We start from the raw sequence: 17,328 nt of genomic DNA, 5'->3' as shown, positions 1-17,328 counted from the left end.
TTTAGTAGAAGAAGTATATAAAATTTGGGTGGGGGCTAGAGGTGGCAAGTGAGTCCGAAAGCCATCTACATTATATCAAATAATTACAGCTGGGAACAGAAAATTTTCCACTGGGTGTAATTCAGAGGTACTATTGTATCAAGATGACAAAAAAATTCATACCTAGAGAAAATGAAATTAAAATTTTAAGCAAAACAATAAATTCTGGTATTAGTTCTCAGATGTATCTTGTGATACTCTGATATTAGCCCCTGAACTAAATGTCCTGTACTTCACTGTGAAGCCTGTGAAGTTGGGCAGATGCTCATAGAACATGCACAGAAAAACCCATAAAGCCATTTCTGAGGACAGCCACATTTGTACCACTCACAGAGGGTCCCAAAAGCCTCAGTCAGAACCTGAAGACAGAATACAACCATCAGGTTTTTAAACCAATTTTCATTAGCTTGTTTATATTTAACCTCAGTATCTGAGAGGAGTATAATCATGATCATATCCTTCACAAAAACTCCAGGGAAACCTAGTTATGATTCTCAATTAAAGAAGTAGAACAAAACTGCATGAATGAATGAAGTGCAGACAAAAAAGTATTATCAAGGTTTCCAGAAAGAATTACGGTTGTCTAATCCATTATCCATTTTTTTGATGGCTTAGATCTGTACCCCTGGCAATTAGCTTTCAGGAATACTGCAATGTTCCTTGCAACCTTGGGCTATTCACACGTGGGTTTGGCTACTATATGTCTGGCTGGAGCTGGGGTGGGTGAAGAAGTTACACATGTTAACAGTAATAAGTGCCTGAAAAATCTCAGAAATATCATAGATTTGGGTTTAATTAGAATCCAGCAAGGAACTAATGAAGCAAAAAAAATATCCAGCTACCATCAAGATTATGTTTTGGAATCTTCTTTCCTCATTATTCTTCATTTAAATCTCTAATGTGATATTCAAGACCTCATTCCTATCCTCCATAGGTTACAAATTATCTTAAAAAGGGATGGGTTTTTGTTAATTGTCTGCACAGGGATATTCAGACCAAATAAATCAGTATTATGTAAGATGCCATTAAAAGGGCACTAATACAAATGCTCTTATTTTTCTTGGACCTTAAGGTAGTAAGCAAAATTGTATTCTTCAAAAGCAAAATTGTTTACTCCTAATTAGTTCAAGTAAAAGCACAAATCTAGTTTTTACCTTAGAGTATAGCTATGTGGAGGACTTGCCACGCTGATGGCTATGGTTCAAGTGAGACTATGAAGGGCAAAATTTATTCCTGACTATGGACAATATTACAGGTTTTTAGAAGCTTGTCAACAAAACAACTAAATCTGAACAGAATTTCATCTAAAGTCAGCTCATTAATCTCCTGTGCATTTTCTTCTTGAACTAGAAGTAAACCTAATTTTCAGGAGCATCTTATAAATTGTGTAAGCAAAACCAAAGGCCAGAGATGTAAGAGCCTGGGAAAGCAGGACACTTCTCACTCTCAGGCTTTTCTGCCATCAGCTGTCGCAGTAAGAACGCACTGCAGCTACTGCCAGTGGGTCTGTTGTCACTGGAGCAGGAAATCTGCTGGTTTTAGGACATTTAACAGCCCTCCTCTATTATCTGTGACCTAAATATGATTATTTCCTTACAGCAAACATTGAACACTTTGATCTATTAAATCTTTAAAACCCATCAAACCAAAACCCAAAGCTCATTTAAAATTAAGAAGCAACCTGCTTTTTGGAAATATATATACACATATTCATGTGCATGCACACAGATCACACCTCTGATATCTACTCAGAAGTTAAAGCAATTCCCACAAGAAATTCCTATCAATCTGTTCGCAGAGATTATACCAACACATTGCAGTTTTATATGGGAGTAAAATTTATAGTTTCTTTCATAACAACAAATACATTATATTTCTAATAATCTACTCTGGCAAGTAAGACTTCTTCCGAGAAAGTGGAAGGAACTTTGGAATAAGTTATGGTGAATATCTCACTCCATGGAAAATTGAAAATACTTGTTTCTATATTCTTCTCAAAGTGTCATATTTACAAAAGTGCATTGCACTCATATCCTTAGACAAGTAGGCAATGTGGTTATCAAAAAACTTTCGTTTTCCTCAGATCAGCTGTTAATCTTATTTCTTCTTCCCATTTTGTAACCTGGTGAAGTTACAGCATTTTCATTCTGCAACTCATCTCTGCCATAAGGCAGGGACCCAATAATATTGGTCCCAAACTGCTTGATGACCTGAGTTCAGTTCTGCCAGATCAGCAGATCTGAAGGCATCTTTGTCAATCAAACAGAGGAAGCAAAACTGGCTGTGGGTGGATTTGAGAAAATCAGTATATATTAGCATAATCCAGAAATGTCACATCTGAGCTGGCAGGCAGCTAAATTAGACACAGAATGACAAATAAAAAGGAATCAAACATACATCCAAAATTAAAGGTGACTTCAGGGGGAAAAAAAATAGTTTTTTAAGATAAAAGAATTAAAAATATTTCTCATACATCCCACAGTAGCTGAACAAACTAGCTGGGTGAAAAGTAAGAAGAATTAAGTAAATAATATCTGAGAAAAGAAAACTAGGCTCATACACTTATTAAAAGCAGTCAGTAGCTAGAAGTTACTTTTAGACACTTCTTTTCAAACTTTTCACCCTTTATAAGGAAGCAAAAAGAAAATCTATCAGAGATCTCTACCTTCTGTAATTTATGAAAAGTTGAATAAATTGGGAAAGAAGATAAGTTCCCTTTTATCTCCACCTCTGACCCTTTTTTGTATCTTCCATGTCATCAAAGTTTTCCTCTCAAAATGGTCTTGATTCAAAGCCTATTGAAAACAATAGAATTCCACTTAAAATCCATTCCTATGTCTTGATTATTGCAATGTGACTTTCCAAGAGACAGTAAAAATTAATAAACAGCTTACCAAATTTCATCTTGTCATGGGAAATTATTCTATTCAAGAGTGGCTTTGGATCACAGATTAAGGCAGCAGCTAAGCAGAGGAAATAGGCTTATGCCATAGATTTTCTCTTAGGTTCACACTTCTTTGAAAAGCTCAAAATTTCCACTGTATTTCTACAGCACTTGCATGAATTATGTGTTTTCCATCAGTCTGGAGGGAGTACACATAGCACTATCTACTTCAGTCCCTTTCTCTCTTTGGAACTCTAAACCATCTTCTGCCTCCAAAAACAACCACTCATTCTCATGAAAGCTGAACTTAGCTAAAGAATATCACAATTGACATCAGTTTTTCCCATCTAAACAAGAAGGATAATAATCTTCATTGTTCTGTCACTGGTGGAAAAGGATGGAAACAATCTGATACAAAAAGAAAGGTTCTTCAGCATTTTATCAGGACACACTAGGAAAAGAAGAAAAAGTGCCAGAGATATGTTTCTAGGAAAGCACATATGGTTTACAAATTTTGGGCATCACAGAAAGGAGAGAGGGAAGGAAATAAAGGGAAAGAGTTGGCAAAATGAAGACAAAGAGGAACATGAAAGAGAGAAGAGCTCAGCAGTGTATTAGGGTAAGGCAATGAGATTTACTACTAGTAGTAAGGGGACAGATTGCCAGACAGAATGAAAGAATTGAACTTACTTGCAGGGCTGATTTTTTCCTTGCTTACACAGCTGCCAATGCACCACAGATTCGTAACTAGTGCACAATTTCTCCAAGGAATGCCTACAACATCCAGAGTTCTGATTTGAGTTTCACTGAACCTTGTGGGCCCTGAGAAAGAAATACAAGGGACATATAAATATAGAACACTGGAGTAGATGATACCTCTTAAACAGCACTCACTACCATTGCACTACCACTGGCATGCACTAAATTGTCCTTCTTGGATAAAACCTCCTACTCTGTAACTGATTCTTTGTTCTTACAAAAAACCCATTTGGATACCTGCAGACAAAGAGGCTCAAGTCCCAGGTCCCTGAGGAATTTTCCAAGGAATTTAGTATGATTTAAAGACACAAAAATGTACAGTGTTGATGCTCTCCTTAGGCATTTGCAAAGGTCTCTGCAGTGAGACACTTCCCACAGTAGCATTTAACTGCCTTCAGATTTAATGAGGTTGCTATTTTTCGTTAAAAAATTGTAGATTCCCGTGACATATTTTTGCAATAACTTAATCTTTCGTTAGTCATGGAGATCAAAGCATTTTTGACTGTACTAAATAAATCTTCAAGTATTTCCCAATGATAATGCCTCCTTATCTAACAGATTTTCCAGAAAGATTGCACTTAATGAAGGCAAAGGGGAACATAATCAATTACATGGCCAGTCCAAAAAGTGATAGCTTAATGTCATAGGAAGAGCCTTGATGGAAAATTAATACTTGCTTGTTAATTGATGCTCAAAGTGCTTCAGAGTCAGTTCTGTGGAGATCTTTTCTAACATGAGAAACTCCACCAGAGCTAGTGGGAAGAAAACCCTCAGAAATACACCTGAGTATCTCAGCACATCATAAAATACATTTGGTACACAAATGACACACAGCAGTGACACAGATGACAAACTTCCTTGGAGAAAACTATGATATGACACACAGCAGTGGCTCCTTCCATCCTGGCTGCACCTGTAGTTCAGATAAATCTGGTGTTCTTCTGTCAGTAGCAGCATGTATGAACTGGGCCAAGATAGGTACACGAAGATCCTTATGGGAGAAACATAGAAGCTGTTTCCTGAGTACACGAGCCAGATGCTCCAAGTCCTTCAAGGCTAGAGGAGCTAAGTCACTCCATGATGAGCACTATTCAACCAAAGTCCTTCAGGCAGTTCAGATGCTCTTCTAGGATCAGAGGCACTTCTCCTGAGTTTGGTTTAATCAGTTTTAGCACACTTATGATCTTCCATCACTGACATGAGCTGGTACTATCTCTTTGAGTGAATCACCAGGATGAGCCTGGATTGTTTGTGTGTGTGGGGAAAGAATGTGCTTGACTCTGCTGCCATCCATGCACAATCACCATGGGATTAGTTCCAGGCTGTACTGGCACCAGCTTCACTGCACACCAAAATAAAAAAGGGAGGAACATGAGGGCTAATGTATTCACAGGGAGACAAACTGCCAGTGACTTAAACAGGAAAGGAAAATCCCTGAGAAAGGAAACTTTTTTTTTGTATAGCAATTCTAGTTCAGAAAAACTGATTCCTGATTTTTTACCTTCTATAAAATTAACCATGCTCTTCTGAGTGGGAGTTTGGTTTTTCTGATGAAGGATTTTTTAAAAATTTTGAAACTGTTTTTGTAAGTTGACTCAAGATTAGACTCAAGAAACCTTTGGGCAACACTGATGCCTACTGGACAGTAAAGACAAATTTGGGCACTATTAGTCAGGAAATATCTTCAGAAAGTCCTGAGTTGCCTTTAGTTGAGATTTTTTAAAACTTCAAAATACAGAAGATTTCAAAATGTGAATCAAGAAACACTACTGTATTTGTATGTTTGCTTTTCCTTTTGATGTCCACATTTCTTAAGATTCTTTGCCAGCACAGCTTAAAACTGAAGAGATTTTTGGTTGAAGGAATAAGATTAGAACTTAAAATATGAAACAAGTTCATTCTTCAAGGATCTAACTCCACTGCTCATGATGATCTTCTGAAGTCAGAACCACCCCTATAGAGCCTTAAGTGTGTCCACAGCTGGAAGATTTTTTATATTAAGCAGAGAAATGTAAGATTATTTTTATTAAACATTAGGAAAAAAGCATACCATAAGATTGAAAAATATTAATAAATACTGAAACAACTGCACCTTTTGAAGCCAAGTCCATTTTGGTTGGGTGTCCTTCATCCCTGTTAATTACTCAATACACACTGTTCTGTAACTACACCTTCTTTGTTCACCTGAGCTGTCTTTGTCCATCAAAGTTCAGATCACCCATAAGTAAGGGTCTCTTTGGTTTTGTATATCAACAGCTACCTTTCTACTTTTTGCCTTCTCACACCCTCTCTCCATTCAGTATCTCTCCTATTATTCCCTTTTCCTACATTAGATTTCGGAGATCACTTTGTCCTTGGAGGTTCCCAACCAGTCACCTGAGCTAATCATACTCATTTTCAAATAAAAATTTAGTTTTCTGTAGAGCAATGTAACCTATAGCACAGGTGGTTAATGCAAGTTTTAACATATGTCTTGGTTAATTTTCACACTCTCCAGAAGTGAATATGAATGCTGAAGGAAACATCTGAAAAAACCCTATTTTTCAAGTGGATTCAGTTTGGTTGAAATCAGCTATTTCTTTTTACCAAAATTACAAAACTACCTAGGTGATACTATTTTAAATCTAACAGTATGTTGAGGAAGATAACTAGTAACTTTTTTTGTTTCTTTGTTTCACTGCAAATATTATAGACAATAAGCAAGGGTTTTGCCTCATTTTTTTTTCCTTAATCCAAACTTCCCTTTCTCTCTGAAAGTGTATATACTCTAATCTGCCATGGGAGAGAGACATTATGGGCTAAAAGAGGCTTGATTGTCAGACTCATAAAATGGTTCTCATGAAAGTCCAAGATGAAGACTGCTGAAATCCTTGGGCATTTTCCACTCAAACAGGCTTTGGATAAAGACCAGACTGACCATAATTAAACAGTTCCTATAAAAAAATACATTCCTGATGCTAACGTTAGCTGTGGTTAAACATATTAATTAAATATTAAATCTGCCCTTTGAGAATATTTTATATGACTGATGCAAAAAAAGTACTTGATCAAAAAAGAAATGCAAACATAAGAGCCACAAATTTAGCAACAGTTTTGAATTTTGCATAAGGAACCACAAACAGTCTAGAGACTGAATAATACAGACAAATCAAAGAAATGAGTAACCCTGTTTTTGAAAAGCAAAGTTATATCAGACCTGAAATAGAAGACTGGGGAAAATATGGCTTTGTTTTAAGTCATATTTCTGTCCCAAGGCTCCCACACTGCCTATTCTGTTATGAAATGTGTATTCATCAGAGTGAGCTGATTTCAGAGGACATGCCTCTGTCTCTGGGCATTAATTTTCATGAATGTAATGGCATGTTAGCAGCCTAGAGTGGGAAACTCCTCAGTCTCTTGAAACAAGATATCAATTCACAGAGAATGTTCAAGAGATGAAGACATTTACAGGTCTTTGTTTCTCTCTTGTCTGGGCAGGCAAAAAAGTGCAAAGTCTACTTTACAATAATTCCAGGTTTTTCATTATTAGACAAACAGTACAGTTGAAAACACAGGGAGTTTTACCTACTAGAGTTGCTATTTTACCAAGTCTCTTCTCTCCCAAATGAATATGGACAATTATGTTAACCCCCTGGGCTGCCAAATAAGAACAAGCAGAAAGGAGATGATGGAAAAAAGCATGGCAAATGCCAAGGCTGTCATCTCTGCTCTGAGGAAACTGCAAGGCTCATAACATAAAGGTACAGTGAACGCTTCTTAAGATAAAGTACTTACAGAATCCTGTAACTGCTTAGAAAAGCTTCCAGAAAGCACCTCCTTAGATACATCTGCATTTTTAAACAAATCCATTGAGCAAATTAGTTAGGTGAGGGGAGAACGACCATGAAGGCTGTATTTGGCAAAACCAACCTGTTCCTAAAATTACTCTACTGTTAGATAAAAGACAAAAGTATCAAGAGCCAAGAGCAGTAGTGAGAGGTAGGAGGCATATCCCACTTACAACACAAGGGACACAAGCCACAGACTCAGAGAAGTTTCTGAGAGGGCAGCAGGTGTGAAGTGGGGAGGATGTCAGACCTTTAAGACATGTGGTAAGTACCAAGTAGTCCTTCTTCATCCAGTATATTTCTTATGATACATTATTGTGTAAATATTTTAATGAGGTAATACTTCTCCCAAAACTGAAAAAGAAAGACTGCAGAGAATGAAAGATTAGAGTCACACTGGCTGACAGTGGAAGGATTGCTATGAGCTACAGAGGCAGCCTTGTCAGTCCATGCTTTAAGCAGCTCTTCCAATCACCAGTGTCACTATTTTATCTGTAAGTTATAGCAAACAAGTCTGTCTTCCAGTGGAAGAGCTGCTTCTGGGTTGTGGCACATAGAGAGTGCTGATGAAGGAAATGTAGGCTGTTACTAAAATAAAAGCACACTCCCTGAGAGGTATGTAGCAATCTCACACCTGACTGAGCACGGAAATGAAAGGCAGAGGAACAGGAAGTACAAATGGCTGTTTGCATAAATTCAAAGCCAAATTATATCATCGGTGGGAATGCATATCCAGTCCAAAGCACACCTGTGCAAGGCTCACCACAGGGTGTGCAGTCTGAGATGGACATTGCAATACAAAGGATCTGGCTACAGTCCTGCCTGGGAAGCAGAGAAGCAGTGCCTTAACATATGGAGCTATGGACCCGAGCCAGGACATGGACCATGTAACTGACCCCTGGTTATACAATTGATCAGTTAGACTTGTAAAAATATGTTCTCAGGTGATGTTGGAGGAACAAACCAGCCATAAGTTAAAAATTGTGCAACTCTGTTTATATACTTCCATTATATATATATATATATATATGAATGACATGGAAGCATATGAACAGAGTTTATGCAAGAAACCAGTGGTAGCAACAGTCTATGACTGAATGACCAATAGCATTTGAATTACAAATATTGATCTAAACAACCTGCTTTGCAGCTTCAAACAGCCATATAACAAGAGGAAAGTGTCCCCAAGTCAGCCAGTGACAAGGGACATTACAATTCAGGATGCATTGCCAAGGTCAGGATCCAGACTGCTAGAATGGCCAGTTTTGGGCCATCTTGGGAATGTCCAGAGACTGCAAACACATCCCTGAGTTAAAAAGCACAGACGGGTGTGTTTTCATCATGTTCCACCCTAGTTGTATAAGAGAAATGACTGCACTCTGGGGCTGAGTTAGGGTTCTAGTACCCTTAGTTTCCCTGGATAATCAATGAAGAGGGAAAAGCTCATTCAGGTAAGAGTTTGGATCACACCCACCTGTATTACCTGTGTCAGCTCTATTGGAGAATGCACAAATGAAGCTGGAGAGTCCAGAGATAACAGCCTTGTCTGCAGCTTGTGTGCCTAGCACTTGGTACCCCAGAAAAATAAATATGCAAAGGATGCAAATACCTATCCCACCCTTCTTGTGCTGGCAAGAAATAATCATCAGCATGGGTTTAAAATAAACTCAACAGGAATGTGTTCTTTGTTCTTCTACATGTTCATGATGGATTTAGACAAGAAGTAACAAGGGAAAACCATAAAATTATATGATTCTACCATCTGAAGTTAACCATATTCCTAAGAAATACTGTGCAGGGACAGTACTCAGGAAGTGTTACTTCCCAGAGAGAGAAGAAATTACTGCCATAACTCAGTGAGTGCATAGCTAAAGTTTGATAATCTCTAGGAAAAGGAAAAAAAAACCCAAACACAAACAGCTGATCTTAAAGCTCATTTATCCTAAAAGAATTGAAGAAGGCAGTAGAAAAGGCAATATATTTTAGAACCAGAAAATGTTGAGTGAGTCTATTTATATAGACATAGGTTGTGTGGCTAACTGACCATGTCAGGGAAAACAGGTGCTTATCAGCTTTCTGAAGCACAGAGGAAAAAACTTGGGCAACACAAGTACTTGAAATACTTCAATTAAACAGACAATTCACAGTTAACTCCCTTGACCTGAAACTCAGACTAAAATTGAGTGTGCAGTGAAAACCTTTAGATTCAATTCAAATTCAAACTTCTGTGTGTGTTTGCAAAACTAACACTCTTTCCAAAGGTTTAAATACCTACCTAATTTCTTCTACCCAGTACTTGGGTTTCTATTTCATAAGTTTATGTTAGTGTATTCAAATATTGTTTTGATTTGTCATACTTGCAACTTCAAAATTACATAAATCAGAATGCTTGATGGATAACATCAGTAAGTAGACAACACCTAGGGAAACCTCAGCATTTAGGCAAGTGGTATGCAATAGGATTTACATCTGAGAGTTAGCAGGGGGATACTGGAAGAAAGAGAATTATTTTGAATGATTTCCTAGATTTATCCATGGAATAATTGTGGAGTCAATGGTGTTTAGGTATTATGTACCTTTGGTAAGTGAAAGAATCAGGATTATGATGGGTATTTGATAATAAAATGACCATTTTAAGAAGTCTGCTGGTATTCCTGAAATAGAATTTTATGTGCACTGCAGATATACATAATGGTTCACTAAGGTGCTTTCAGGCATAAAATCTATTCTTGCAATGGTGATTGAATGCAAAACAGCTTCAATATCAGAATTAAAATCTTCCCATAGTTTATGTGTTCCATCTACTCCTGCATGTACAAAACATGAGGTTCATTCAAGGGGTTGCCAAGGATTTTATGGTCTTTGGAGAAGAGAAGCAGATGGTCCCAGAAAGACAAGCACTTCGAACATTGCAGTAGATTTGGGAAACAGACCTACAGCTGCCTGGGGAAATACATGAGAATTTTAAAAGGTTATTAACTGAACTACCACAAGCTGGGAAAATAACTCAAAACCAGATGCAGTCACTAATTGCTCACTTGAACTTTGCCTATGAAGGTATTTCAGCAGGAAGAATATTTTTATGCTGACTCTAAACAAAAGTTAGGAAGGAAGATAATTAATAAGATTAAGAAGGCAATTAGAGCTGGTGATGCTGGAAATTCTCCATGAATGCTGCACATTTGATTTCATTAGGTGACAGTAACTGCACAGATTCATCATACATGGAATCCCTTTGTCCTGGAATACACATCAACAAAATGAACTGTTCATTTTTATTGGTTCACACATAGTTAGGAGAAACCACAAATACCAAAACAGCTTTCAAATACTCTGAAGAAGCTGAATTTTAGTTTTTCCCTTAAGCCTAAAGAGTCCTCATCCTATCTTCTATGCATGTCGCATAAAACCGGTTACCACCACTGATGAGACATTTTATCTTTAACAAGTCCATTTAACAAGTCCATAACTTTAACAAGTTTTGTCTGTATTTTCAAATTAAAACAGAAAAATTAATCAAATCAAAATAGATTCATCATGGAGTTCTGACAGACAGTCTTAAAGTATTTGGAGTGGAAAAGCAACACAACAGAACTGGATGAAATGTCACAGATGCCAGTGAAGAATACACAAGAATGGCAAAAACAGGAAATTCAGCTGCAATATAAAATCCCACCAAATGGATTTCAGAGCTACTCTGCTCTTAAACTTTAAAGGGAAAAAAATGATGAAAAGTGAAGCTACGAACTTTGTCCTTGGTACCACTGCAAGAGCTGCATGACTACAATAAATCTGTTACTGTGAGGCAACATCAGCACTCATGATGTGTTACATATCCCTCCGAGCAGATGCATAGGAACATACAGAATAAAGATTCCTTAGGCTGCCAGCAGTGTTCAAATACTAAGCAGACAAATTCCTCATTGCTTAAGCAAAAACTGAGTGTTGGTTGTAAAGAGGAGTGTACACACTTGTCCTTTGCAGCCAACACACAGCTGCTCAGAAACACCAGCAACAGAAGATTCTGAAGAATGGCTTCATTGCCAAGTGGTTCAGAATTATACCACGACTGCAGACATGAAAAGGAGCTTCATGAGATCAAAACAGGATACAGTTCTGATATCACATTTAAGGTCCTCTTTTGCGCAGCTGTTGCATTAAGGTAAGATTCCTTCAAAAGGAATACTGAGTGGAACAATAAAAATACCCACATTTTAGCAGGAATGCCATCACTGTATCATTCTGAGTAGGAATGAACTACTACTGTCACACTTTCCACTTTCAGTTATCCACTGCTTACAAGTTCCAAAAATCTCCCAGCAAGGGGCTATCAAGCAATACAAGTTAAAATTGCTATTACCCAAATATGAATTGACAAAAATGTTCAAAAGTGATTTTGTGAATTTATGTGAATAGCAGAAAATTTATCCATAGAAAATCACAATTTCCCTTTTAAGAGATCTAGGAGAAGAGATAAGTTAGAAAATCAATTCAAATGGAATAATTCAGCTGGCTTCCCTAGATACTATGGTGTGGCTCCAGAGTGGGCTATCAAGCTGTATATCAGAGAATTTTTGCTATATTAGGGAAGTCCCAACCTTCCTTTTAACATATGCAAAAATGCATATGTTAAAGCTTCATAGGAGCTCCATAGGAGCATATGTTAAAGCATAGGAAAAGATTCAGGCCCACACTGCCCTTGCTTATATTTCCAAATATACTCAACAATATGCAAGTTAAAGCTACTAATTTTAACACAGGGAGTTTTCTCCCCATTCCCACCAATCTCCTTTTCAGTCTGAGCTTAAACATTTGCAGTGAGTGTAGCCAGGCATTTTCCTACCTGTACCTATTCCCTGCCCAGGATTCCAGACCTTAATAAAGACAGTTTTTTTAAAATCTAGCTTTTATAAATTCTCCCTTCATAATGTCCATTTGCTTCTTCTATGCAATTGCAGATGTATGTTCATGTTGTCACATTACATGTGTAATTACATATGTAGCCCAATCTTCTAATCACCCCTGAGAGGAGTTCTTCCCCCATTTTACATACTAGAATGAATTATCTCACTGTCAAGAAGAAAAATTAAAACTATGATCTCCATGAAAGTCAGCCTGATTGTTCCTGTGTTTGCAATGAGGTATCTATATAAACACTGCCACTTAAGTTTGTACTAAGGTTTTACAAAATAATATTTCAAAGTTTATTAAATCTTATTATTTCTGATATCATTCCAACTGGTTTTCTCTCTCTCCCCCTGAGTCACATATTGTCCCTTCAGTAAAAGGGGAAAATACGTCCCTTCAGTAAAAATATCAAATTATGTAGGCTTGAATCCCAAAAGCAAAAATGCCCTCTTCAGAGTTTTCTGTAGCAGTCTAGCTCCTTCTGTCAATGTGATCCAAGGATCTTTATAACACCTTTAACAGGAAAATCTACCAAAAGCAATGTTCCAGCATCTCCATCTTTGATAAACAAGCCAAGAGCTGGCACAGATGTAATCCCTGACTGAGCATTAAAAGTACATGAAGCTTTAACCAATTTTTCCTCCAGGGTCAGATGAGTCAACTGCTGCTTGGCCCGATAGGAGCTCAGGGTTGGCAGCTCCATAAAGAACTGAGCAAACACACTCTCCAGCATCATTTATATTCCAAATGGAGATGTAAATACAGCAGCAAACCCCAACTGTTTTTCTGTCCTTCATGAAATCATTTTATCTTTGATGATTTGAGATTACGCATAAAGATTGAGTGCCATATTTTGCATAACTGTTACTCACCCAAGAGATTTTAAAATGCATAATTTCATTGCTCAGTGACACGTCACTGGGGGTTTGCCAAAACAAGATACTGTTTTATTAAACATGGAAAGGTTGTGCATATTTATTATTTGCATTTATGTAAGCAAATGATAATTTATTCTTAGTACAAAAGACTGCTATATATACTATGGCTTTCCCTCTGCTGCACTTCAATTTCACTTATTAAAAAGAAGAAAAAAGAAGCACCTGAGATCCTAAATGCTGATTAGTGACTGGTTATTCTGCAAAAGAGAAAGTGTTTCTTTTCTGGAACTTTGGAGTCACTGTAGGTCCTTTTTCTACGCCTCCCAAATGGCTCTGCCAAGTGCTGGGCTGGGCAGTGCTCATTCTGGTCAGCCACTAAAATTATTCTTCACTTCCCACACCATCAGATCAAAATGAAGAGAGACAGACTTCATCCATAAAAATTTAGATAATCACCTGCAGTTTGAGGGGTTTATATGCTATTTGCACTTTTTTTTATGACCTTTATAATGCATACTTAACACTGTGGTTTAATCCTTGGGCACATCAGAATCTGTATTAACAAGTATACCAAAGATGTATTCTAAAAATACTAAAATGCTGTTAAGAAATGGATGACTTTTATTCAGAACTGAATTTAGGATTAACTAAATGCAGTTCATTAGATTTTGTTTTAAAGCACTCTTCAACATAAAACTAATCTTTACAGTCAAATTCATTAAAATAAACAGAGAAGGGGACAGGAAACTTGTGTGTCATCAAATCAAGTCCAGGCTCATGGTGCTTCCTTTGATAATATATCTTTTCAAAAATATGACATTACATTGCAAGGATTTATATACGGTTTATGCTGAATCTATTCTCAGCCTGAAGATTTTTTACCAGATTTTTGGTCAACTACTTTATGTTCCATCTTCAAATGCTGTTTTTTACTGAACAAGTAAATATTGCTATTAGTCCCTCCCACTGCCACTGCCAGTATCATATCTTTCCAAATCTTCCTTTACATTTGGATTGGACAGGTACATGCAGCTGTAGCACAGGCCAGAACATTCACAACAGTTCAAGGAAAACAACAACATTGCTGAAAATTTTGAAATTCCCATCGCTCCACTTTCCAGTCATAAGCAGTGAGATGAGAGCAATAGGTTTATGTATTCTCCTATTAAAAATCAGCAGTGCCAACCATACTATGCAGTGATATTTTGTTTCACATTTAAATGTCACATTTTATTATCTGTATAAACAAGTGGCTGTTCTGAATCTACGACTATAAAATAGCGTTTTGTGCAGTATATTTTGATGTAAACTTTGCAAAACACAGAAACCTAATTTGTGAAATACCCAGGCACCTGTAAAATCTAAGGAGCTGGGTCAATGGGGAGGAAAAGAGAAGCTTTTACTTGCTTTGCTCCCTAAGCAGATTTGGGGCAGAGGTGGCAGCTCAAGTTCTGGCCTCAAATTCTGCTTTTCTTTGTGAATAAGATATCCAAATTAGGACTACAGCAAATATAGATCACTGCATCCTCTCTGCAGGTTCAGTTGATGGAGTTTCGCAGGAATGAGTCACCAAACACAGACCCTGTTCTGCTCCTCCCAAGCCTCCTGGACCAGCTGGGAGTAGCTGCTGTAGGAGGCAGGACACCACGTTAGAGGGACATCTGGGCTGATTTTCCAATGTCTTCTCACATCCTTAAAACCAGAGAACTGGTGCCATCCTGCCCACCCTCTGTGCCTGCCCCGTGCCGCAGAACCCTGCACAGCTCCAGGGAACCACGGCCCGTGGGTGGGTACAGGGAGCTGGGTCACACTGTGCTGGGGCAGCCACAGACAGCTCACTGCACACTACCCACACGCTGAACAGACCACTTAGCTCAGGCTCAGCAGCATCATTAGTGCTCTTCATGGGTTGGCACCGCTCTGCATGTCAGTTAATGAACCTTTCTGATCCTCCTGCTCTTGTGCCTTATGAGTCTCAGGGCTCCAACAGCTGTTCCTGGGCTAATAGACCCATCTGGAGCATGGAGAATATGCTTGTACTCAGCCCCATCTGCACCATGGAGGTATCCCAGCATATCTGCACCCATCAGCAGGACTGATGAGCCATACTCTGCACCATGACATGACTGTGCTGCTGCTTCTGGAGCCCTGGCTGCTGCAGTAAGGTATTAAATCTGCTGTATCTCAGGCATGGAAAACCTGTAATCCATTTTATTAAAGACTGGCCTTGTAAAATCCAAATCTTGCTTTCCAGCTTTCAAAGAGACCCTTTTACTGCATCTTTCCATTTTGTTCCCATTTTGCTACCACTTAACACACACTTATAAAACACTGCTGACAGTCTAAATCATAGAAAATGTACCTGGTAGCTCTTTGACAAACATGATGAGACCAAAAAAAACCCAAAAAACTTTTAGAGAGTAACGAGACCAAAGCTTGCCTATGACTTAGTGCAGAGCCTCTGTGAGCTGAGTGCTGCTGGCCCACTGGGTGATTTCACCATTTTCCTGCGACTTTCTCACAGTGACCCATGCACTAGGACTCTGAGATTCACTGAATGTCCTCCTCAAAACACCCTTCACAAAAGCAGACTAGCACTGAGATGCTCTTTTCTTTTCACCCATGATCTTGATGTCATAAATAAAATTGACAGTTACAGGCAATTCATTTGAGAAGTGCTTTGTTCTGAGGCAAAAACTAAATGATTAAACAGCTTTTGAAAACACATGTTTAATTTCTGGGAGTTATTTTACAAGACAATGTACAGTTTGGTTTGTTGTGCTCTCGAAGTAAAAGAGACCAAGTAGGATATGCAGCATCTTTGGATTATTGTAGATGATGGACAACAGACTGTGGGACCAATTTAGTGATAATGTCAGAAGCAAGCTGCCAACAGATAAATAACGATGCTCATGTAACAGCCAGACAGCTGAAACACGTTCTGCTCAATGCACTACAAAGACAGACTTTCTGTACTGTCCCATCCAATTATTCTCCTCTTGTTTCTTGTTTCCCAGCAGATAATTGGATTTTAAGAGAAGGCATCTCCAATTTCCAGGGCTTCATTTCTCTTCTGTTTTCCTTCTGATTTCACACAGACTCTTATCCTCATGTCCTGCACAGAGTCAGCCAAAGCCTTTCTAAACTTCCAAGCTACCCTTGAAGTCAAAGAAAGTAAAAAAAAAAAAAAAAAAAAAATTCTTCAAAGGTAAAGGACTTGATCCTGCTAGGCAGGGAGGAGTGCTCCTAGTGTGGTGAAGGCATCACTGTTGCAACTGCTAAATAATCTGCAGGATCATGGGTCTCCACAGAATCAGTCTCTTATTAAGAATAAAATATGATTTAACTGAAAAAAATTAACTTCAGCTTTATTTAAGCATACATTCAAAATGGGAGTAAGAAAACAGTGACTGTTTCTATCCTAATATTAAGACCATTTTTCAGAATGCATTCCTATAACAGCTTTCCTTCCATAATAAAGGAGATATTATAACACACTGTAGGAAACAATATATATTTTATTAAAATATGATGAAAAAAATTCTCTATTCAAGATTCATAACATGCATATAGCTTACCTGCTTTCAGTGATCTTTTTTATTGTTATTTGTTCAGGGTTTTTTCTCCTTGGCAGAAAATAAATGCTTGTATAACTTAGAGTATGACCTGAGTTGACTACAATACTGTATCTTCTTGGGTGGACAAGAAGTTTTCATTAAACTGCCTTCTGAAAGACTGAATTAGCAGCTGTATATTATTCATAGAAAAAGTCTTGCTTTCAGTCAGAAAGGCAACACTCTTAAAACTCTCTGGGCAATTAATTCTCATCAAGTACATCCCCATAAGCTGAAGGAACTGAGCACACTCCTGTCATTTATGAATCTGTGCTTTCCCTTCCTACACCAAGCAAGGCTGTGATACTGCCTCCATTTGCTAATTCTGAGAGTGCCATATCTACAGATGCCCAGTGAGTCATGCCAGGAACAGCCATAAACTGATGAGCACCAATCCAGCCTCTGCAGCACCAAACACC

The 17,328-nt window shown here is 38.0% G+C and overlaps 1 long non-coding RNA gene across 4 annotated transcripts in view; it reads right to left on the bottom strand.

Annotated features, from left to right (window-relative positions):
- Positions 1-17,328, bottom strand: part of LOC111933531 (uncharacterized) — a 131,824-nt gene that overhangs the window by 32,391 nt on the left and 82,105 nt on the right. For 3 of the 4 annotated variants that reach the window (XR_015274714.1, XR_002866766.2, XR_002866765.2), the window contains exons 6-7: positions 3,614-3,745; positions 2,705-2,834 (exon numbers count right to left, since the gene is read on the bottom strand). This is a non-coding gene — a long non-coding RNA (uncharacterized LOC111933531). The remainder of the gene's footprint in view (positions 1-2,704; positions 2,835-3,613; positions 3,746-17,328) is intronic. The other variant, XR_015274713.1, reaches the window with a different exon arrangement.

This window comes from Cyanistes caeruleus, chromosome 10 (assembly GCF_971803275.1).
Source record: "Cyanistes caeruleus chromosome 10, bCyaCae1.hap1.1, whole genome shotgun sequence".
Taxonomy (NCBI): domain Eukaryota; kingdom Metazoa; phylum Chordata; class Aves; order Passeriformes; family Paridae; genus Cyanistes; species Cyanistes caeruleus.
Note: the sequence above shows the minus strand (reverse complement) of the source record. Positions and strands in the feature narration are given on the sequence as shown.